This window comes from Piliocolobus tephrosceles, chromosome 11, assembly GCF_002776525.5.
Source record: "Piliocolobus tephrosceles isolate RC106 chromosome 11, ASM277652v3, whole genome shotgun sequence".
Classification (NCBI taxonomy): domain Eukaryota; kingdom Metazoa; phylum Chordata; class Mammalia; order Primates; family Cercopithecidae; genus Piliocolobus; species Piliocolobus tephrosceles.
This window is the reverse complement of record NC_045444.1, coordinates 110,602,590-110,619,755: the sequence shown is the minus strand read 5'-3', so window position 1 is coordinate 110,619,755 and position 17,166 is coordinate 110,602,590. Positions and strand designations below refer to the sequence as shown.

General features: G+C 41.7%; 1 pseudogene; it reads right to left on the bottom strand.

The window, feature by feature from the left end:
- Positions 1-10,328, bottom strand: part of LOC111549208 — a 42,803-nt pseudogene extending 32,475 nt beyond the window's left edge.
- Between the last annotated feature and the right edge of the window lie 6,838 nt (positions 10,329-17,166).

The following is a 17,166-nucleotide window of genomic DNA, read 5'->3' as shown; positions in this document are numbered from 1 at the left end:
TGCCCAGGCTGGAGTGCAGTGGCTCGATCTTGGTTCATTGCAACCTCCGCCTTCCTGGTTCAAGCTATTCTCCTTCCTCAGCCTCCCAAGTAACTGGGACTACAGGTGTGGCCACCACTCCTGGCTAATGTTTTGTATTTTTAGTAGAGATGGGGTTTCACCATGTTGGTCAGGCTGGTCTTGAACTCCTGACTTCAGATGATCCACCTGCCTCAGCCTCCCAAAGTGCTGGGATTACAGGTGTGAGCCACTGCGACGGCCTAGGGCTAATGCCTTTAGAAGAGGCCAGGCAGCTAGCTCCTGTCTCTGCTCTTTGCCATGGAGGATTCTAGAAGTCTGCAGTAGGCATCCTGGAAGAGGGCCCTCAGCAGAATCCGCCCATGCTGTTAGGCTGATCTGATCTGGAACTTCAGCCTCCAGAGCTGTGAGAAATAAATTTCTGTTGTTTGTAGACTACCGAATCCATGGTACTTTGTTATAGCAGCCCAAACGAAGTAAGATAGTTTCCCTTCTGCAAAAGGACATGAAAACAATAGTACCACTCACATATAGGTGTTACTATAGGCAAATAAAAGAATGCAGCTACAGGACAAACCCTCTAAAGCATTAACTGACAAAGAATAAAACAGTGGTTAACAAGGAGAGGGGAGAAGGAAGTGGGGAGATGTTGGTGAAAAAAGGATACGAAGTAGCAGACATGAAGGATGAAACAGTCTGGGGCTCTAACGTACAACCTAAGGACTAGAGTTAATCACATTTTATTGTATTAAGGATTTTTTGTTAAATAAGTAGGTTTTGGTTGCTCTCGTCACCCCAAAAAAGTAACTATGCGGGGAGATAGGTGATATGATTTGGATTGTGCCCCCAACCAGATCTCATGTCTAATTGTAATTCCCAATGTGAAGTGGGGCCTGGTGGGAAGTGATTGGATCATGGGGATGGTTTCTCATGAATGGTTCAATGTCATCCCCTTGGTTCTGTTCTTGTGATATAGATCTGGTTGTTTAAAAGTGTGTAGTGCCTCCCTCCTCACTCTTGTTCCTGCTTCTGCCATGTAAGACTTGCCTGCTCCCGCTTCTGCCATGATTGTAAGTTTCCTGAGGCCTCCTCAGAAGCTTAGCAGATGCCAGCATTAGGCTTCCTGTACAGCCTGCAGAACTATGAGCCAATTAAACCTCTTTTCGTTATCAATTACCCAGTCTCAGGTATTTCTTTATAGCAATGCGAGAACTGACTAGTACAATAGGTTAACTTGCTTCGCCACAGTAACTATTTGACTGTCTATATGTATCCCATTGCATTGTGTTGTAAACCTCAAATATACACAATAAAATTTATTTATATAACAAATAAACAAAAACCAAAATGGTGATTGCTAGTTAACAATAAAGAGGGCTACAATTCAGATGTCAGTGTGGACATGAACAGGAGGAGGCAAAGACCTTGTGCAGGGACAATCCACACACAGCTTGGTGGTTGAAGGTAGAGGGCAAAGAGAAGGAAGAGGGGAAACTCCTGGGGTGAAAGCCTCATGACTAGGAAGAAGGGGCCATTGATTCAGACACGGATGTCAGAAAGAAGGATAAGTTATGATAGAAGACACAATTCATTCTATTTAGCATTTACTATGTGCTATTTACTATTCACTCTCTGCTAGATGCTTTATAGCCACTGCCTTACTCAGTCCTCAACACTAGAAGTGAGCACTATTTATTATTATTATTACTCCCCCCCATTTTACATATGGGAAAAGTAAAACTTAAAGAGGGTAAATATTCTGCCCAAGGTGACCCAGCCATTGGGTCTGAACCCACTAATCTGAATCAAAGTCATGTTCTTTTATTTTTTGTATAAATTTAAAGGGTACAAGTGCAGTTCGGTTACATGGACACCTTGTGTAGTAGTCAAAGTCATGTTCTTAAGCACTATGCTGACCACAGGTGGGTGATAAAGCAGAAACAAATATGGAGCCAAAGCTGGTTTCTCTCTCCTCTACATCACAACCATTTCCTCCCTGTATGTTTGGATTCCACCTTGCATTAGGGTGATGTGTTATTTCCTCTTCTAGATTATAAAGTCTCTAAAGGCAGACTTTGAAACCCTTGAGTTCTCAGTGCCCTAGACTCAGGAGGCAATCTCCTATCTAGGGAAGTTAGGGAAGGAAGGAAGGAAGGAAGGAAGGAAGGAAGGAGGGAAGGAAGGAAGGAAGGAAGGAGGGAAGGAAAGAGGGAGGGAGGGAGGAAAGGAAGGCAGGCAGGCAGGCATAAATAACTGGGAAGAGTCATCAGGACTAGACAGAAAGATTTTGATGACATTTGTACAGAGAAAATATTTCACCGATTCATAAAAAGAAAACTAACAATAAGGTGCAAATAGTATTAAAATCGTGTAAGGAAAAAAGCCATTCAAACCGGGAGGCTTTCTGTGGACTATGAGCCATCTCTTATTATTTTCCCAGGTTCTTTAACTTTTCACCATTATATGAAATCTCTCTGTGCTTGTCATTGAATCCTTTGAAGATCACGTATATGGAAAACACCCACCATTTGTCAAGGTACCTCTTATTGCAACCATTCTTTTTCTTTCCCTTTTTGTCTTTTACATCTGCTTTGCCCTCCCATCCAGGAAAGTTAAATCAATTTTTCTTCTGTGCTATTTGAACCTGTAGATGGATATTGGCAGCATCCCCCTTCATTCATTTTTATCAGCCCTCTTCCAAATCAGATTTATAGTTGATGAAAAATTTGAATCCGTTTTTAGTTCAGTCATGATAACTTGGCAACAAAAGAGAGATCATGGCACAGAATGGGAAATTAGGCTTCTTGTTCACACAGTTCTTCAGAGATTTCTTTAGATTCTTTAGGGACATCTCTGTTTAAACATCCTCTTGTGTTTAACACCAGGGGATGGGAAGTAAACCAAGAGAGAAGGTTGTATTCCAGGAGCATTCCTTGATGGGAATGTGACTTGCAGCCTGGCTTGCCTGCTTGCCTGGGGTTGGCCAATCATCTTGGCTAGATCTAGATCAAGCTTCCACCTTGAGTCATAGCAGAGGGGCCTTGTCATCTAGAGAAAAGACCCTGATCCAGAGAATACAATATAAATATGATCTTTCATAGCACCCAGGCCATTTACTGGAAACTGTCCTTACCTGCAAGAGAGCAGAGGGCCCCAGAAAAACCTGCCTTTCCAAGACACCTCCTCAGAAGCCTGATACAGGGCCATTATCCGCTGACAGGGGACTACCCATAAATCCTACACTGACCACTCTTTTGGACCAGAGGATGAATGCTGTGCCTTTAAAAGTTTACAATACTGACTTATATAAGCTCCCGGAGGGGAGGAAGATTCTCCTTTCATTCTTCATTCCACATTCAATACACGAATATTCTCTATCATTGGAGCAGAGGCCGATGAGAATCAGGACCTTGTCTGTACTGTTCATCTGCAGTTCCCAGCACGTACCACAGGACTGTCAGCTGCAGGTCCTCAAGGAATACTGTGAAATCAGTGAATGTGAGACAAACAAAGGAATGAGAATGCACTGAGCATCTAGTGTATGCCATCTAGTACCTACCTCTTGTGACTGATGTGAATGACACTGCAAACCTATTTTTACTCCCTGTGGATGCCAGAATCTAACTCTAATAGAGTAAGTTCGGTCCATGCACATCAGATACCCACTTGTGAGCACACCCAAGGGGTTAAGTTGGGATTGATGACAAAAATGGAAAACCATGATGAAGATTGAGAATTACTGAGCCCATGCCCCTAATGTGAATAAAGTTCAGTACCTTAAACATAGTCACATCTGAGAAACTACGAAGGGTAGACAATGGATCTTGTACTGGTTTTCAGTTCTCCCGCTTTTTTTAACCTAAAAAGCTGGTATTCGATTCAAGCAGTTTTTTGTGGTGAAGGCCTCTGTATGGCTTCCATCTGTAGTCTTTCTTGAGGTCCACATTGCTTTTGTCTTTCAAGTCTTTCTTCTTGGTCTAGAGTCCTTAGTATACTCACAGAAAATCAGGGGGATACCTTACTGGGGCGCTGGATGATGAGAAGGGTTTGTAAGCCCCTTTATAGAGAGGTAGAGGGGAATCACTGCCTGCTTAGAGTTCACCTGAGCATGCATTCGCCATTTGTTGATGCCATGACATTTCCTGGGCATCACCATTAAACATCTCTCAGATGAGAGCCCCTGACACATTGCTATTGAAGCCTTCTATGCCCAGTAGCCCCTGCCTCCGCTTTCACATACTTCATTTAATCCTGCAAACACCCTGAGACCAATGATCATTATCCCATTTTTTAGAATTTGCTAAAGGCAGACTTTCCCTAATGTACCCCTTAAAACATTAGTCACCCAGATATTTCCTTTGAAAAAAATCTTCCACCATCTAACAAGTTTGAAAAAAAATGCACAAATCTCCATGTTGAATATTCCCAGCACATATTAATACCATGGAAAAGAAACATCTAACTTTATTTTCCCATACTTTGATCTCTCTGTTTCTATATAACACCTTTGGAAATGCTGGTCTAGATCACAGAACAACCAAGAGAGAGGGGAGTAATGTGAACCCATGGCCTTTTTGACTTTCACAGTCTACCATAGTAGACTTTCTTCTATGAGACCATTTATATTCATAAGTGTATTATCATATACACAAGTTCATCACATTATACATAAGTTTGCCACACAGTATACAACAGCTACCTTCTATTTTTTTTTTTTTTTTTTGCTAGTTCAATAATGTACATTAAGTTTACCTGATTATATAGATGGAATACTGAAGGGAGAAAATAGGACCCTAAAAAGAAATTATACAGGACGATTTTGGGAGAATAGAGACAGACACACAACCTACAGGGATTACATCCAAGCTAAGCACCTCAGTAGTGACTTAAAATAAATAGTGGCATGTTGAGGAAGCAGCCCACATTCCAGGATTTAGGTGTCACCATTAATCATACCCATCACATTGACATGACACTCTACAGTTTGCAAAGCACCTGTCAATGTACCATAAAATGTGATTCTCATAGCTAACATGGCTGGCAGGTTCATATGAATGAGCGAAAAGTCCAGGAAAGGACTTGCCCAATGCCCACATAGCTTGTATTATAATTGGGAGTTAAACCCTGGTCTGGTTATTTTAAAACCAGGATTTTTTCCAGGGCAAGGTTGTTATGATGATGAAGGATGAAGCTAAAAATGGGCAAGGAAGAACATTTGGGGACAAATTAAGATGTGAGAAAAAGCTAAAGCTCATTTATTTCACAATTTCACCTTAAACTGGAAATACATTGCAAGCCCATTGAGGGAGTCCCAGGCAAAGAGCTAGCATCCTGTTCAGACACCCAAAGCACTTGAGCTTTTCTCCTGAGAGGGGTGGAGGTGAGGCTGGTGAAGCATTTGGGAATGTTAAGAATTAAATGAGTTTGGGCCGAGTGTGGTGGCTCATGCCTATAATCCCAGCACTTTGGGAGGCCGAGGAAGGTGGATCACTTGTGGTCTGGAGTTTGAGACCAGCCTGGTCAACATGGGGAAACCCCATCTCTACTAAAATACAAAAATTAGCCAGGCGTGGTGGCATGTGTCCGTAATCCCAGCTAGTTGGAAGGCTGAGGGAGGAGAATTGTTTGAACCTGGGAGGCGGAGGTTGCAGTGAGCAGAGATTGTGCCACTGCATTCCAGACTGGGTGACAGAGTTACATTTCTTCTCCAAAAATAATAATAATAATAATAATAATAATAATAATAATAATAATAATAATAATAATAATGATAAAATAATAAAAAGAATTAAATGAGTTTGAAGCAAGAATTTTCAAGGGTTGGGATCTCTTCCCACGGACCTGGCACTGGAGCTGAGGAGAAACCAGAAAGGTTGGTGAGTCCAGACAGGGTCAGGCTTACCTGGCAGCAGTTGCTGTTCGGAAGAGGAATTTGAGCTAATCCTGAGCTGAGAGGAAGAAGGTAGCTTGGCAAGCGGTAACATTAAAAACTGGTAAGTAGAAGGAGCAGAACTGCTTCAAAAGCATGAGAAGCCAGAGCTCAGCATCCCAGAAAAGGAAACTTCAAGGAGGTCCTAATTAAATCATGATGATTGAGTCATAACTTCATTCCATGGTAAAATACAATGCATTTCCTTTCTCTCATACATTATTGTCTTAGAATTTCCTTTGTGTGCCATTTCCTAAAACACTAAGTCTTGTGGTAAAGATGAAAGAGTGTCTGGTCCCATTGACAGTTTCGTGAAATGCAGCACAATCACTGACTTCACTCTGAAGAGAAGAGTAGTGATGGCTGCTCTTCTAGGCTCCTGTCTCCTACATGCCATCCAAACACCAGAATACATTTTTTTCCCTAGAAAATGAGGGTTGAGTTTCTAAACTCCTGGCTTTTGAAGCAGAGAGAAATTTTGCCTTTATCCGTTGTATCCAGGTTTCTGCCTTCAGCTCTGCAGAGCATGGAGGCAACTGCTCCCTGGTCTCTTCTGGGATTTCCACATCTCCTGGCATCTTGCTTCCAACACCAGCAAATACAGAGAATTTTCTGACCTTCCTCTACTGGCCTGTGATGCAAGTTACGAGCTCACCCACCTGAGCATGGAGCATGTCTACTCACACCTTCACCTTACCTAAAATACTTTCAATGTTTCCCTATCACCTAAAGGATAAGATCAGCATTTTTAGCACTACATCTAAAGCCTTCATGATGGACCCGCATGGCTAGTCTCAACTATCAAATCTCCAGTCCCCAACTCACACCTTATACCTTGAACTCACTGAGCTCTTTGCCTTAACCAAACAAGTCAGCCTCATTCTGTCCCCCTTCCAAGATTTGCCCCAACCTGGAATGCTGTCACCACGTGCCCCCACCCCTGAGTTTGTTATTGGGCCACCTCCTCAGACTTTAAGATACAGCTGTGTCATTCATTTAAGTGTCATTTCAGAAGTTTTTCCTTTATCTTATGCATCCCACAACCCAATTTGCGTTACATGAATGCCAGAGTTCATGCTGTCATCACATCAACTCTTGTAAGCATCTTCTGACCTGTGCCCCTACTCAACATGTATACCCAGTCATTTACAGAGTGCCTGCTAGACATTGAATCTTCAAGGGTGAGCAAAATGAACATCCAGATTATAGTCTAATGGAGAAACTCAACAAATTATTACATATAAGAAAAGCATTGGCTATGTTCATTACTGTCAGGGAAAACAAAAGGATTCCATGAGTGTATAAACGTGTAGGCTGCGGAAGGATTCTTTGAAGAGGTGGTAACTGGGCTGAAATGTAAAGTATAAATAGAAGTAAAGTGAAGAGGGGAGTGGGAAATATCCCACATAGAATGGGAAGTCCCGTCTTTATTTATCTCCAAGCCCTGACATGAAACATGCTGATTGGGACATTGAAGGCATGACTGAATGAGGGATTTAATAAATAAATGACACCAAGGTACTGGTTTTCTGAGAATTGCTTCATGCCTCTATGTGACTGGCCAAACAAACTCTGAGTCGTTGAATCTACCTGGTGATTCTGATGTTGCACCTTCTCTTCCCACTACTCTAGGAGAAGGAAAGCTGTGTAGGTCAATCCCAAATGACCACCTGCTACCCCAAAGGATGGCCAATAGGAAGCTGGTAAGAATATAGCCTCTTAGAAGTAGAGACCAAAAGTCTGAGGCCAAATTATCTGAAAAATAATGGCAAGGCCGGGAAGAGGAGAGGAAGCGAAGATGAAAGAGGAGAGTAGGAATCATAAGAAGGTAGTCCTGGCCATGGAAAAAGCAGCACTTGAATTCTTCTTGGTTGGAAGCCAGGCATAATTATCAAAGGCAAATCCTATTCTAGAAATAGTGGGAGGAAACCTGAACCCCTGCACTCTGCATAAGTAAAAATTTGTTTGTTTTCTCAGCCCAAAGTGTGTTTGTTCTGAAGGCGATTTGTTGCTGTGAGATCCCTGGGGGCTGAGGAAGGAGTTTTCATGGAGAATGGGTCTCAGTCCCGGAGTCAAGCTGGGACCAGTTTTATAAGAAGAGCCTCCTCCAAGGGAAACTTCAGAAATGTTTGCTTATTTTATTGATAATAAAAAATGGTATTATTGTTATCCTGATCTCATCAAGTCATTTCTCTTTCATTTTTCTTACTTACTGTGCAGGAAGCTTTGTAATTAGTTTTCTTTTTCTCTTAAACCTCTAAAGCAATGCCAGGAAGAGATACATAACCATTCCTCTTAGGAGAGAGGGTTGCCTTCCAATCTGGAAAAGTATGAAGGAGCTGGTTGCTATCGAGTTCTACTCAAAGCCAATGTCAGTGTAATTGTAGGCTGCTGCCCTGTATTATTGACGGGAGCTGTTCACCCAAAAATCTTTCAAATTGTTCTTTCATGCTGTTCTGGACTTGGTGACAAAACTGAAACCTCCATATCTCAATTTCTAAAAGGATCCTCAATGCCTCCCTGAAACAGGAGTATGTACCCCTCATTGGCTTATGCTCTCTGAATAGAACTCAGCCACCCAAAACTTCAACTTTTTTGTGTGTGTATGATGGAGTCTTGCTCTGTTGCCCAGGTTGGAGTGCAATGGCACCATCTCAACTCACTGCAACCTTTGTCTCTCAGTCACCCTCTTCAGTAGCTAGGATTACAGGCATGCGCCACTACGCCTGGCTACTGTTTGTATTTTTACTAGAGACGGGGTTTTACCATGTTGCCCAGGCTAGTCTTGAACTCCTGACCTCAAGTGATCCACCCCCCCCGCCCCTTGGCATCCCAAAGGGCTAGGATTACAGACGTGAGCCACCACACCTGGTCAAAACCACCAACTTTATAAGGAGGTTTAAAAAAAAGTGATCTCCTCTCTGAAAATGGTAGGAATAAACAAAACAAAATAAAACTGAGAACCAGAAAGTAAAAGTCTGATGAGCGGTTGGGAGCCATAGTATAAGTTTCATTAATGGAATTTTATACACGTAACTTGAAGGAACACATTCCCAGAATATGACAGAGCTATTTGATTAAAAAAAAAAAAGAAGAAGAAGTACAAATTTTGAAGCCAGGCAGACCTTGGTCAAGTCCCATCCCTTCCACAAATCAACTATGGGAACTTGAGCAAATTTTGGTAAGAGGCTGCTCCTTAGTCCTCATTTTACAGGAACCATAGCTTAAAAGACTGCTGAGATAATTAGAAATCAGAAAATAGGCTCTCAAAGTTAAGCCTGACTTATTATTATTGTTATTATTATTTATTACACTTTAAGTTCTAGGGTACATGTGCACAGCATGCAGTTTTGATACATAGGTATACATGTGCCATGTTGGTTTGCTGCACCCATCAACTCATCATTTACATTAGATATTTCTTCTAATGCTATCCCTTCCCCAGCCTCCCGCCCACCAACAGGCCCAGGTGTGTGATGTTCCCCACCCTCTACCCAAATGATCTCATTGCTCAATTCCCACCTATGAGTGAGAACATGCAGTGTTTGGTTTTCTGTCCTTGTGATAGTTTGCTGAGAATGGTAGTTTCCAGCTTCATCCATGTCCCTGCAAAGGATACGAACTCATCCTTTTTTATGACTACATAGCATTCCATGGTGTATATGTGCCATATTTTCTTAATCCAGTCTATCATTGATGGATATTTGGGTTGCTTCCAAGTCGTTGCTATTATGAATAGTGCCACAATAAACATACATGTGCATGTGTCTTTATAGTAGCATGATTTATAATCCTTTGGGTATATACCCAGTAATGGGATTGCTGGGTCAAATGGTATTTCTAGTTCTTGTTTAGTCTTATTTCTAACACAAATCCTGCAGATTTCCTTCTCTGAATTTCCCAAGTAGAAGAAGAAAGAAGTTCTCCCAGGTGGTGGTGAGAAAGGACTTCTGATCAGCTGATGTTAAAGAAAAAGCTGACACTGACACTGAAATAGTACATCTTTCTGGAGTCCATTAGCCGAAAAGAGGAGAAAAACAGTCCTACCTTCCTCATTAGGTCCTAAAGGGAATAGAAAAATTAGGCAAAATGAGTGGCTCAATATGACAAACCACCAAAAGTTTTCCATCTACCCAGAATGTTGTAGTTAAGAAGGCAGAAAGTTAGAAAACTTTTGGAAATATTTTCATCCCTGATTTTAAAGGATTTATTTATTCAATATCCATGAAATCTTTACTTACCTGTCATATTCTAGACACTCTTCTAGGTAATCGAAATACATCAATAAACAGACAAGAGCCTCTGTCCTCGTGGAGCTGAAGTTTTTGTAGAGATAGGCACCCAGTGAATACAGCAAAGAAATAACGATGTTAGAAGGTGTTAAGTGTGATGAAAGACGGGGGGTAGCGGAAGGGAGGGCAGGGGAAGTGGGAGGGGAGAGGAGCAGTTTGTGGTTTTAAGTAAACCAGTCCAGGAAGTGTCTAAAAAGTCTGATACTCAGAAGAAAGACCCAAAAGGAGGATGGTCCTGGGAAAGCTAAGAAATCACAACTCATTTTCTGTGACTTAATTTCTAAATTGAAATTCAACTGTATATCTCACTGCCCAGGTCCACTTAAATTCTTTTGAGAATGAGCCCAGATGTGTCCCCCACAGTGCCTAGGATGTCAACAAACATTCACTTTCTCAAGCTATTTTGATGGATGAATGAATGAATGATGACTGTGAAACACTCGCCTCAGAGAAATAATGGCTCAATTCATTCTATTACATTGAGAACCCATCTCCCAAGTGGTGGGTCATTTTTCCCCTGGAACAAGCACATCTCTTGCTCCCTGTTTCTCTCCCTGGTGAATTTGTCATTCACTGTTTCCAAGACAGATGATACGTTGGGCCAGTATGACACCTTTCACTATAGAACTCTACTCTTACGCAGCCTCACACCAAGCTGCCTCATTGTTGAGTTTCCTTATAGTTCCTTTTCGTTCCAACAAAGACCAAAGGTCCAGGCCAGACTGCTGTGGTCAGGGTGACAGGGTCCCTGGCAGTAGGTGGGAAGAAGGCACCACAGTCCCAACTCCCAAGACACATTCCTCAGAAGGAAGCTGCAAGAAAGGCAGGCATATAATAGCTTTTTGTTGTTGTTGTTGTTGTTTGAGACGGAGTCTCGCTCTGTTGCCCAGGCTGGAGTGCAGTGGAGCAATCTCGGCTCACCGCAAGTTCCGCCTCCCGGGTTCATGCCATTCTTCCGCCTCAGCCTCCCCAGCAGCTGGGACTACAGGCACACGCTGCCACGCCCGGCTAATTTTTTGTGTTTTTAGTAGAGACGGGGTTTCACTGTGTTAGCCAGGATGGTCTTGATCTCCTGACCTTGTGATCCGCCCAGAAAGGCAGGCATATAACAGTTTTACAAACTAGCAGATATTAGTTTCAAGACGAAAACGAGGAGAGTGAGGTTAAGGTTATTAGATAAGGCCCTGAATTGCTGTGGGAATCTCTGTGGTTTTAATATTGATTCATTTCACTGCAAGCTGCAGTAATAACTTGAATAGTTTCACATATCTAACAAGATATGCGAACCTGGCCCCCAGCCAGGCAACAACCAAGATACTAGATACTCAAATGCAGAATGCTTTTTATTACATACATTTAACTTACAACAGTGCTTCTCTTATATTAGACTTTTCACTTTCCTATGCCATTCCACACATCTGCAAAATCTCAAAAGTTAAGAGTCAGTATCATAAATAAGTACTGGAACAAGGGCCATACTTAAGAAGATGTGTCCAAACCAAAAACCAAAACTCCAGTAAGTGAATTTTACAAAAGCATTCACTGTCTCATGAGGTTGGACCTGAATCAGTTCTCAAATATCTGAATTATATCTACTGTTTAATTCTTTTGCGTGGAGGTTCTTTTGGGTCAAACATATTTATCTGTTTCCTCTTAATACTTAACTCAGGGTCCCAAGCAAGTCACTGGACAGGGCAGGATTTGATGGAAATGTGCTGAGCTGTGCTTAAGCTGACAAAGAGGAACAGTTAGCAGGGTGGCCTGGTGAAAATCAACCCGGATCATAGGGAAGATAAACAACAAGGGCAGTCGTTCAGGTTTAATTTTTAAGGTGTCGTGGCACTGAAGGGCTATGTGTCTGATGACCAGATGAAGGGATCAACCCAACTGCTTCACTGGGGAGAACAAGAAAAACACATTATTTGCATTAGGCTTGGCTTTGACATTGAACAACAAACAGACATCAAAACCTTCTTTAATGGCAAGTCTTTCTCAATGCTTCTCCACAGAGGTCTTTTCAGTCGTGCCTTCTGCTCAAACATCTGGGACCGTGTCAGACCACCTTCATCAGTGGTGGCAAACTTCTGGTTCATGGGTAGGACACAGGATGCAGGGACATTTTGCTGGGCCTGTGCTGAGTTTTTAAAAAACATTTAAGATAGTTTCCAGTCTTTGAAAACTGAGAGGTTTCATGCAAAAATCCTGATACCGAACTTGTCTTGACAAATCACAAGATCTGGCAATACTGACAAGAAGGGTTAGATTTGGGCAGCCATTGTCCATTTCAGCTAGACAAGGATGCATCAACTCACACAAACCTCTGCCTGGTTTTATGCATAGGTGTTACCTGCTTCACATGTGAAACCATTTAAATTGTCGACAAACTGCTCTGACCATTTTGACAACTGGTTCAAAGCAGGGAATTATAGCCATCGTTTATTGAGTGCCATCATGTGGGCAGACAGCATTCTGAGCTCTCTCCGTGTATAAACTCATCCCTCCAACAACTCCATAAACTCTGCAAACTACAAAAGGGAAACTGACGCAAGAGAAATTCAGTGATTTACCGGGGGTCACGCAAGTAGGAAGGGCTAGAGATAGGAGGAGAGCCAAAGAGGCTTGACTGCAGATCCCGATGCCTAATTTCTAATGTACCCTGCCTTTAAGATTAGCTTAACTTTGTGATTCCTCTTAAGGTTGATTACCTGGTCAGTTCTAGCCTCACAAGTATTTCTCATCATATGTACCTTGCACATACAGGTAGATACCTGATATAAGCCATGATATGTATGTATATATCCTGATGATCAGAGTAAATATTCATCTGCTCAACATCTGAGGGGCCTAAAGAAACAAGAAAATTAGCTACAGACATTGGCAGCCGTTGGATAGAAATGAGCCGTAGCTTGTTCCACGAGGAGGTGGCTGTGAAGGGTGTGGAGAGGAGATGGATGATGTGGCTGTCAGGAAGACCGCGAGCTCCTGAACCTCACTGGCTTTTTGGACTGGAGCTGTACTCTGATCCAAACCACACACTGGGCTCAAGCTTTCCTGATTGATCTCAGAGTCTTCTTTCTCTGCTCAGGTTCCTCGTGACTATTTCAGGCCAGTAACTCCCAGACCATCCTCCACAGCCACAGCTTCATCCAAACTTGGATTTCCCCCAAACGGCCTTCCCTGGGGTTCATCGCATCTTTCCTGCTTCCTCTGAGATATCTTTTCTCTTCTCTGAATGCTCTTTTATTAATAAGACCTGAGGGCTGAAATCATCCTTTTTCTTTCTAACAAAATAAACTACTTAGATGTTATTTGTTTTATTTCATTTCAGAATATTCCCACTTTGAGGGTATTTTGTTGTTGTTGTCTGAGGCTTTTTGTTATTGTTTGCATAATGAAGCCCAGGCTGAAGACACTGTGGCGTCCCCAAGGCACTGCCTCTCTGCCCTGGAATTTTCCTTCAGCCTCAGCCAGCCACGCCCTCTGCTTCCTGTGGGCCCTGGCCTGAGAGCCCCTGCAGCTGGAGGGCTGCTTGCCTCACATAACCACCTCCTTGCTGAGGCTCCAGGCTGGGCCTTTCTGGGAACCATAAAGACCCAAATTCCCATGCTCCTCCCCAGACACTCTCAGAACTCCAGTCTCCTTCGAAAGTATTTCCTATCCTTATTTTCCAGGACTTCATAATTTAAATGGATTATGTTTCAGGGGAGGTTCAATTGATATCTTCAGAAATCAAAACCTTCTGGGGGAAAATTTACAAAACAAGGACTCCTATAACACCACATTTGCCTCACCTTTCCCTTAATTTTTATTTTTTTCTTTGAGTACAAGGTACTGTCACTGTTATGGACTGAGTATCTGTGTCTCCTCCAAAACTCATGTGTTGAAGTCTTACCTCAATATGATGATATGGTTTGGCTGTGTTCCCACCCAAATCTCACTTTGAATTATAGCTCCCATAATTCCCATATGTTGTGGGAGGGACATAGGTGGAGATAACTGAATGATGGAGGTGGTTCCCCCCATACTAATCTCATGGTAGTGAATGAGTCTCCCGAGATCTGATGATTTTATAAGGGGTTTCCCCTTTCGCTTGGCTCTCATTCTGTCTTGTCTGCTGCCATGTAAGACGTGCCTCTTGCCTTCTGCCGTGATCATGAAGCCTTCCCAGCCATGTGGAACTTTGAGTCCATTAAACCTCTTTTTCTTTATAAATTACCCTGTCTTGGGTATGTCTTTATCAGCTGTGTGAAAAAAGACAAATACACAGGAGGTGAGGCCTTTGGGAGGTAGTTAGGTCTTTAGGGTAGAGCTCCCATGATGGTACTAGTGCCCCTATAAGAAGAAAAAGAGACACCAGAGTTTCCTCTCGGCCATGTGAGGGTACAGCAAGAGCAAGAAGGCGGCCATCTGCCACCCAAAGAGAGAGCCCTCACAAGGAACTAAATCTTCCAGACCCTTGATCTTAGACCTACCAGCCTGTAAACTGTGAGTTTAAGCTATGATTTAAGCTGCCTGGTCTATGGCATTTTGTTATAGCAGCCTAAGCTAAGTTACCAACCCCAAAAACCCTTAGAGGTTAGGAAATCCTTTGAACTTCAATATGCTAGAATTGAGCTCCACAAAAGCAAGGATCTTTGTTTTGTTCACTGATATATCTCAAATGTTTAGCATTTCATAGGCACTCAATAACAACTCAATAACAACTTTCTGAAAAGGAGGTCTCATTATTTAAGAACCATTATATATATTATATTATATATAAAATATATATTATATATAATAATATATAAAATAATTATATGTAATATAACATATATTATATATTATATATAACATATATCATATTGTGATATCATGATATATGTTATATATAATATATATATATTTAGAGATGAGGGTCTCTCTGTGTTGTCTAAGCTGGAGTGCAGTGTCTGTTCACAGGCACAGTCATAGCTCACTGCAGCCTTGAACTGGGCTCAAGCAATTACCTCAGCCTCCCAAATAGCTGGAACTACAGGTACACACCACTATGCCTGGTAAGAACCATTATAATAGACTAGTATATATATGAGAAACTCATTGATATAGCTCAATCACTATAAACATGTAAATGATCTTATCTATACCAACTTCCTTGGCGAGAAATAAAATTTTTCCTTCAACTTGAGTCACATTGTGAATTTAGATTATTTTTAAGATCTATTCTACTCCTCATTTTACTAAATTTCAAGAAACAAAGAAAGAAAAATATGGGAATACAAAAATTCAGAGTGCTCATTTTGATCCTGAACAATAAGTTCTTTTTATAAAAAAAAATACTTCTGTATAACAAAAGTTACCTGAATTTTCAAGATAAAAAAACTTGGTCAATGCTTAGGGCAAATTACATGTAATAAAATATATTTTTTGCTTAATATCGCTAATTCCAAGTCATTCCTGAAAGTTTTCTGGTAATAAAGTCCTTTTCTTTCCTCTAGTAAAACCCAGGTTTAAGCAAAAGGCTATGTTGACAGTGTCTGGTAGATGACAGATATTTAATAAATGTTTGTTGAAGGAATGAATTTAGTTAGTTTGTTATAGGGCTAACAGCATCATAGTTTGAGAACCAAATTTGACCAAATTTGGTAACATTGGCACACAAATGCCATGAGCTGCAATCTATCCCCAGAACATGTTATTGCCCCATGTTTCCAAAGGAGAGCTAAAAAGTTCAACCTAGTTGGCCTTGTTTTGCAGAAAATGGGGTTGTGAGAGGTCCTCAATCTCAGAGAGAGAGGGGAGATTGTGGGCAAGATGGAAAAGACTAGACAGTTCCCTAGGTTTCCTGAGAGCACCAATTGGGGGTGGTATTGAATAGAGTTGACAAGCTTATTTGGCCTGAAGAGGGACATTGATATCAGTGGCAGAACCTAGGAATCTGCATTTTAAAACATGCACCCTGAGATAGATGTTTTGTAAATATGGTCAGAATTCTCCACCTTCCCTGTATCCTTGCCCCTTGCAATGTGTCATGCCAGATCCTCTCCTGAAGCTGTGAAGTCTATTTCCCCACCCTTGAATCTAGGCTGGTCTTGCAACTTGCTCTGACCAACAGAGTGTGGTAGAAGTAACACTGGGCTGGTGCTGCACTAGAACTCAGGAGGACTTGCTTGCCTCTATTCATGCTCTTGTTTGCTGCCACTGTGTAAGCAGGCACAATCTAGTCTGCTGAATTATTCGAGACATGTGGCCCCTGTCACCCCAGTCAATAGCCAGTCAGCTATCAGACATATGAGTGAGACCATCCGACTGTGCCTGAGAAATGACTGCAGACACACAGCAAGCCCAACCAAGATCAACCAGGCTGAGCTGACTGGCAACTACTCAGCTGGCAGAAGTGCAGTCAGCCTACAGATTTGTAGGCAATAACAGATGGTCATGTTGAGCAACTGAGTTTTGAGGCTAACCAATGCACACCTTAAATGATTTCTGCAGTCAGACAACCTTAAGAAGCATTAGCATAGATGATATCTGCAGCTTTCTTGGAATAAAGAGATACATTTGAATGCCAAGCTCTATAAATCCCCAGTATTTAGCTATTCTGCCTCATTAATGAAGACAAGTAAAACTAAAATTGAGAAAATTGTAACGAAATTTTAACAGCTTAAAAAATCCACCAAAAGCCATACAAAAGTCACCAAGAATTATGATCTAGGGAGGCACAGGGTTAGGTTACAAAAATAACCACAAGCCCTCAGGAGTGTGGCCTATGATTACCATGAACTCTCTAAAATACTCCGTTTAGGTTTCTCCCCCTCACAAATTGAATTGATGTGTGAAGCAAACGATGGTTCTTAATTTTGTTTTTCCTAGACTAGCAGGTGATGGTACAGTAATGATTTTCAAGTAGCATAATTTGAGGAGTCTGGAGATAAATGCTGAATTCTT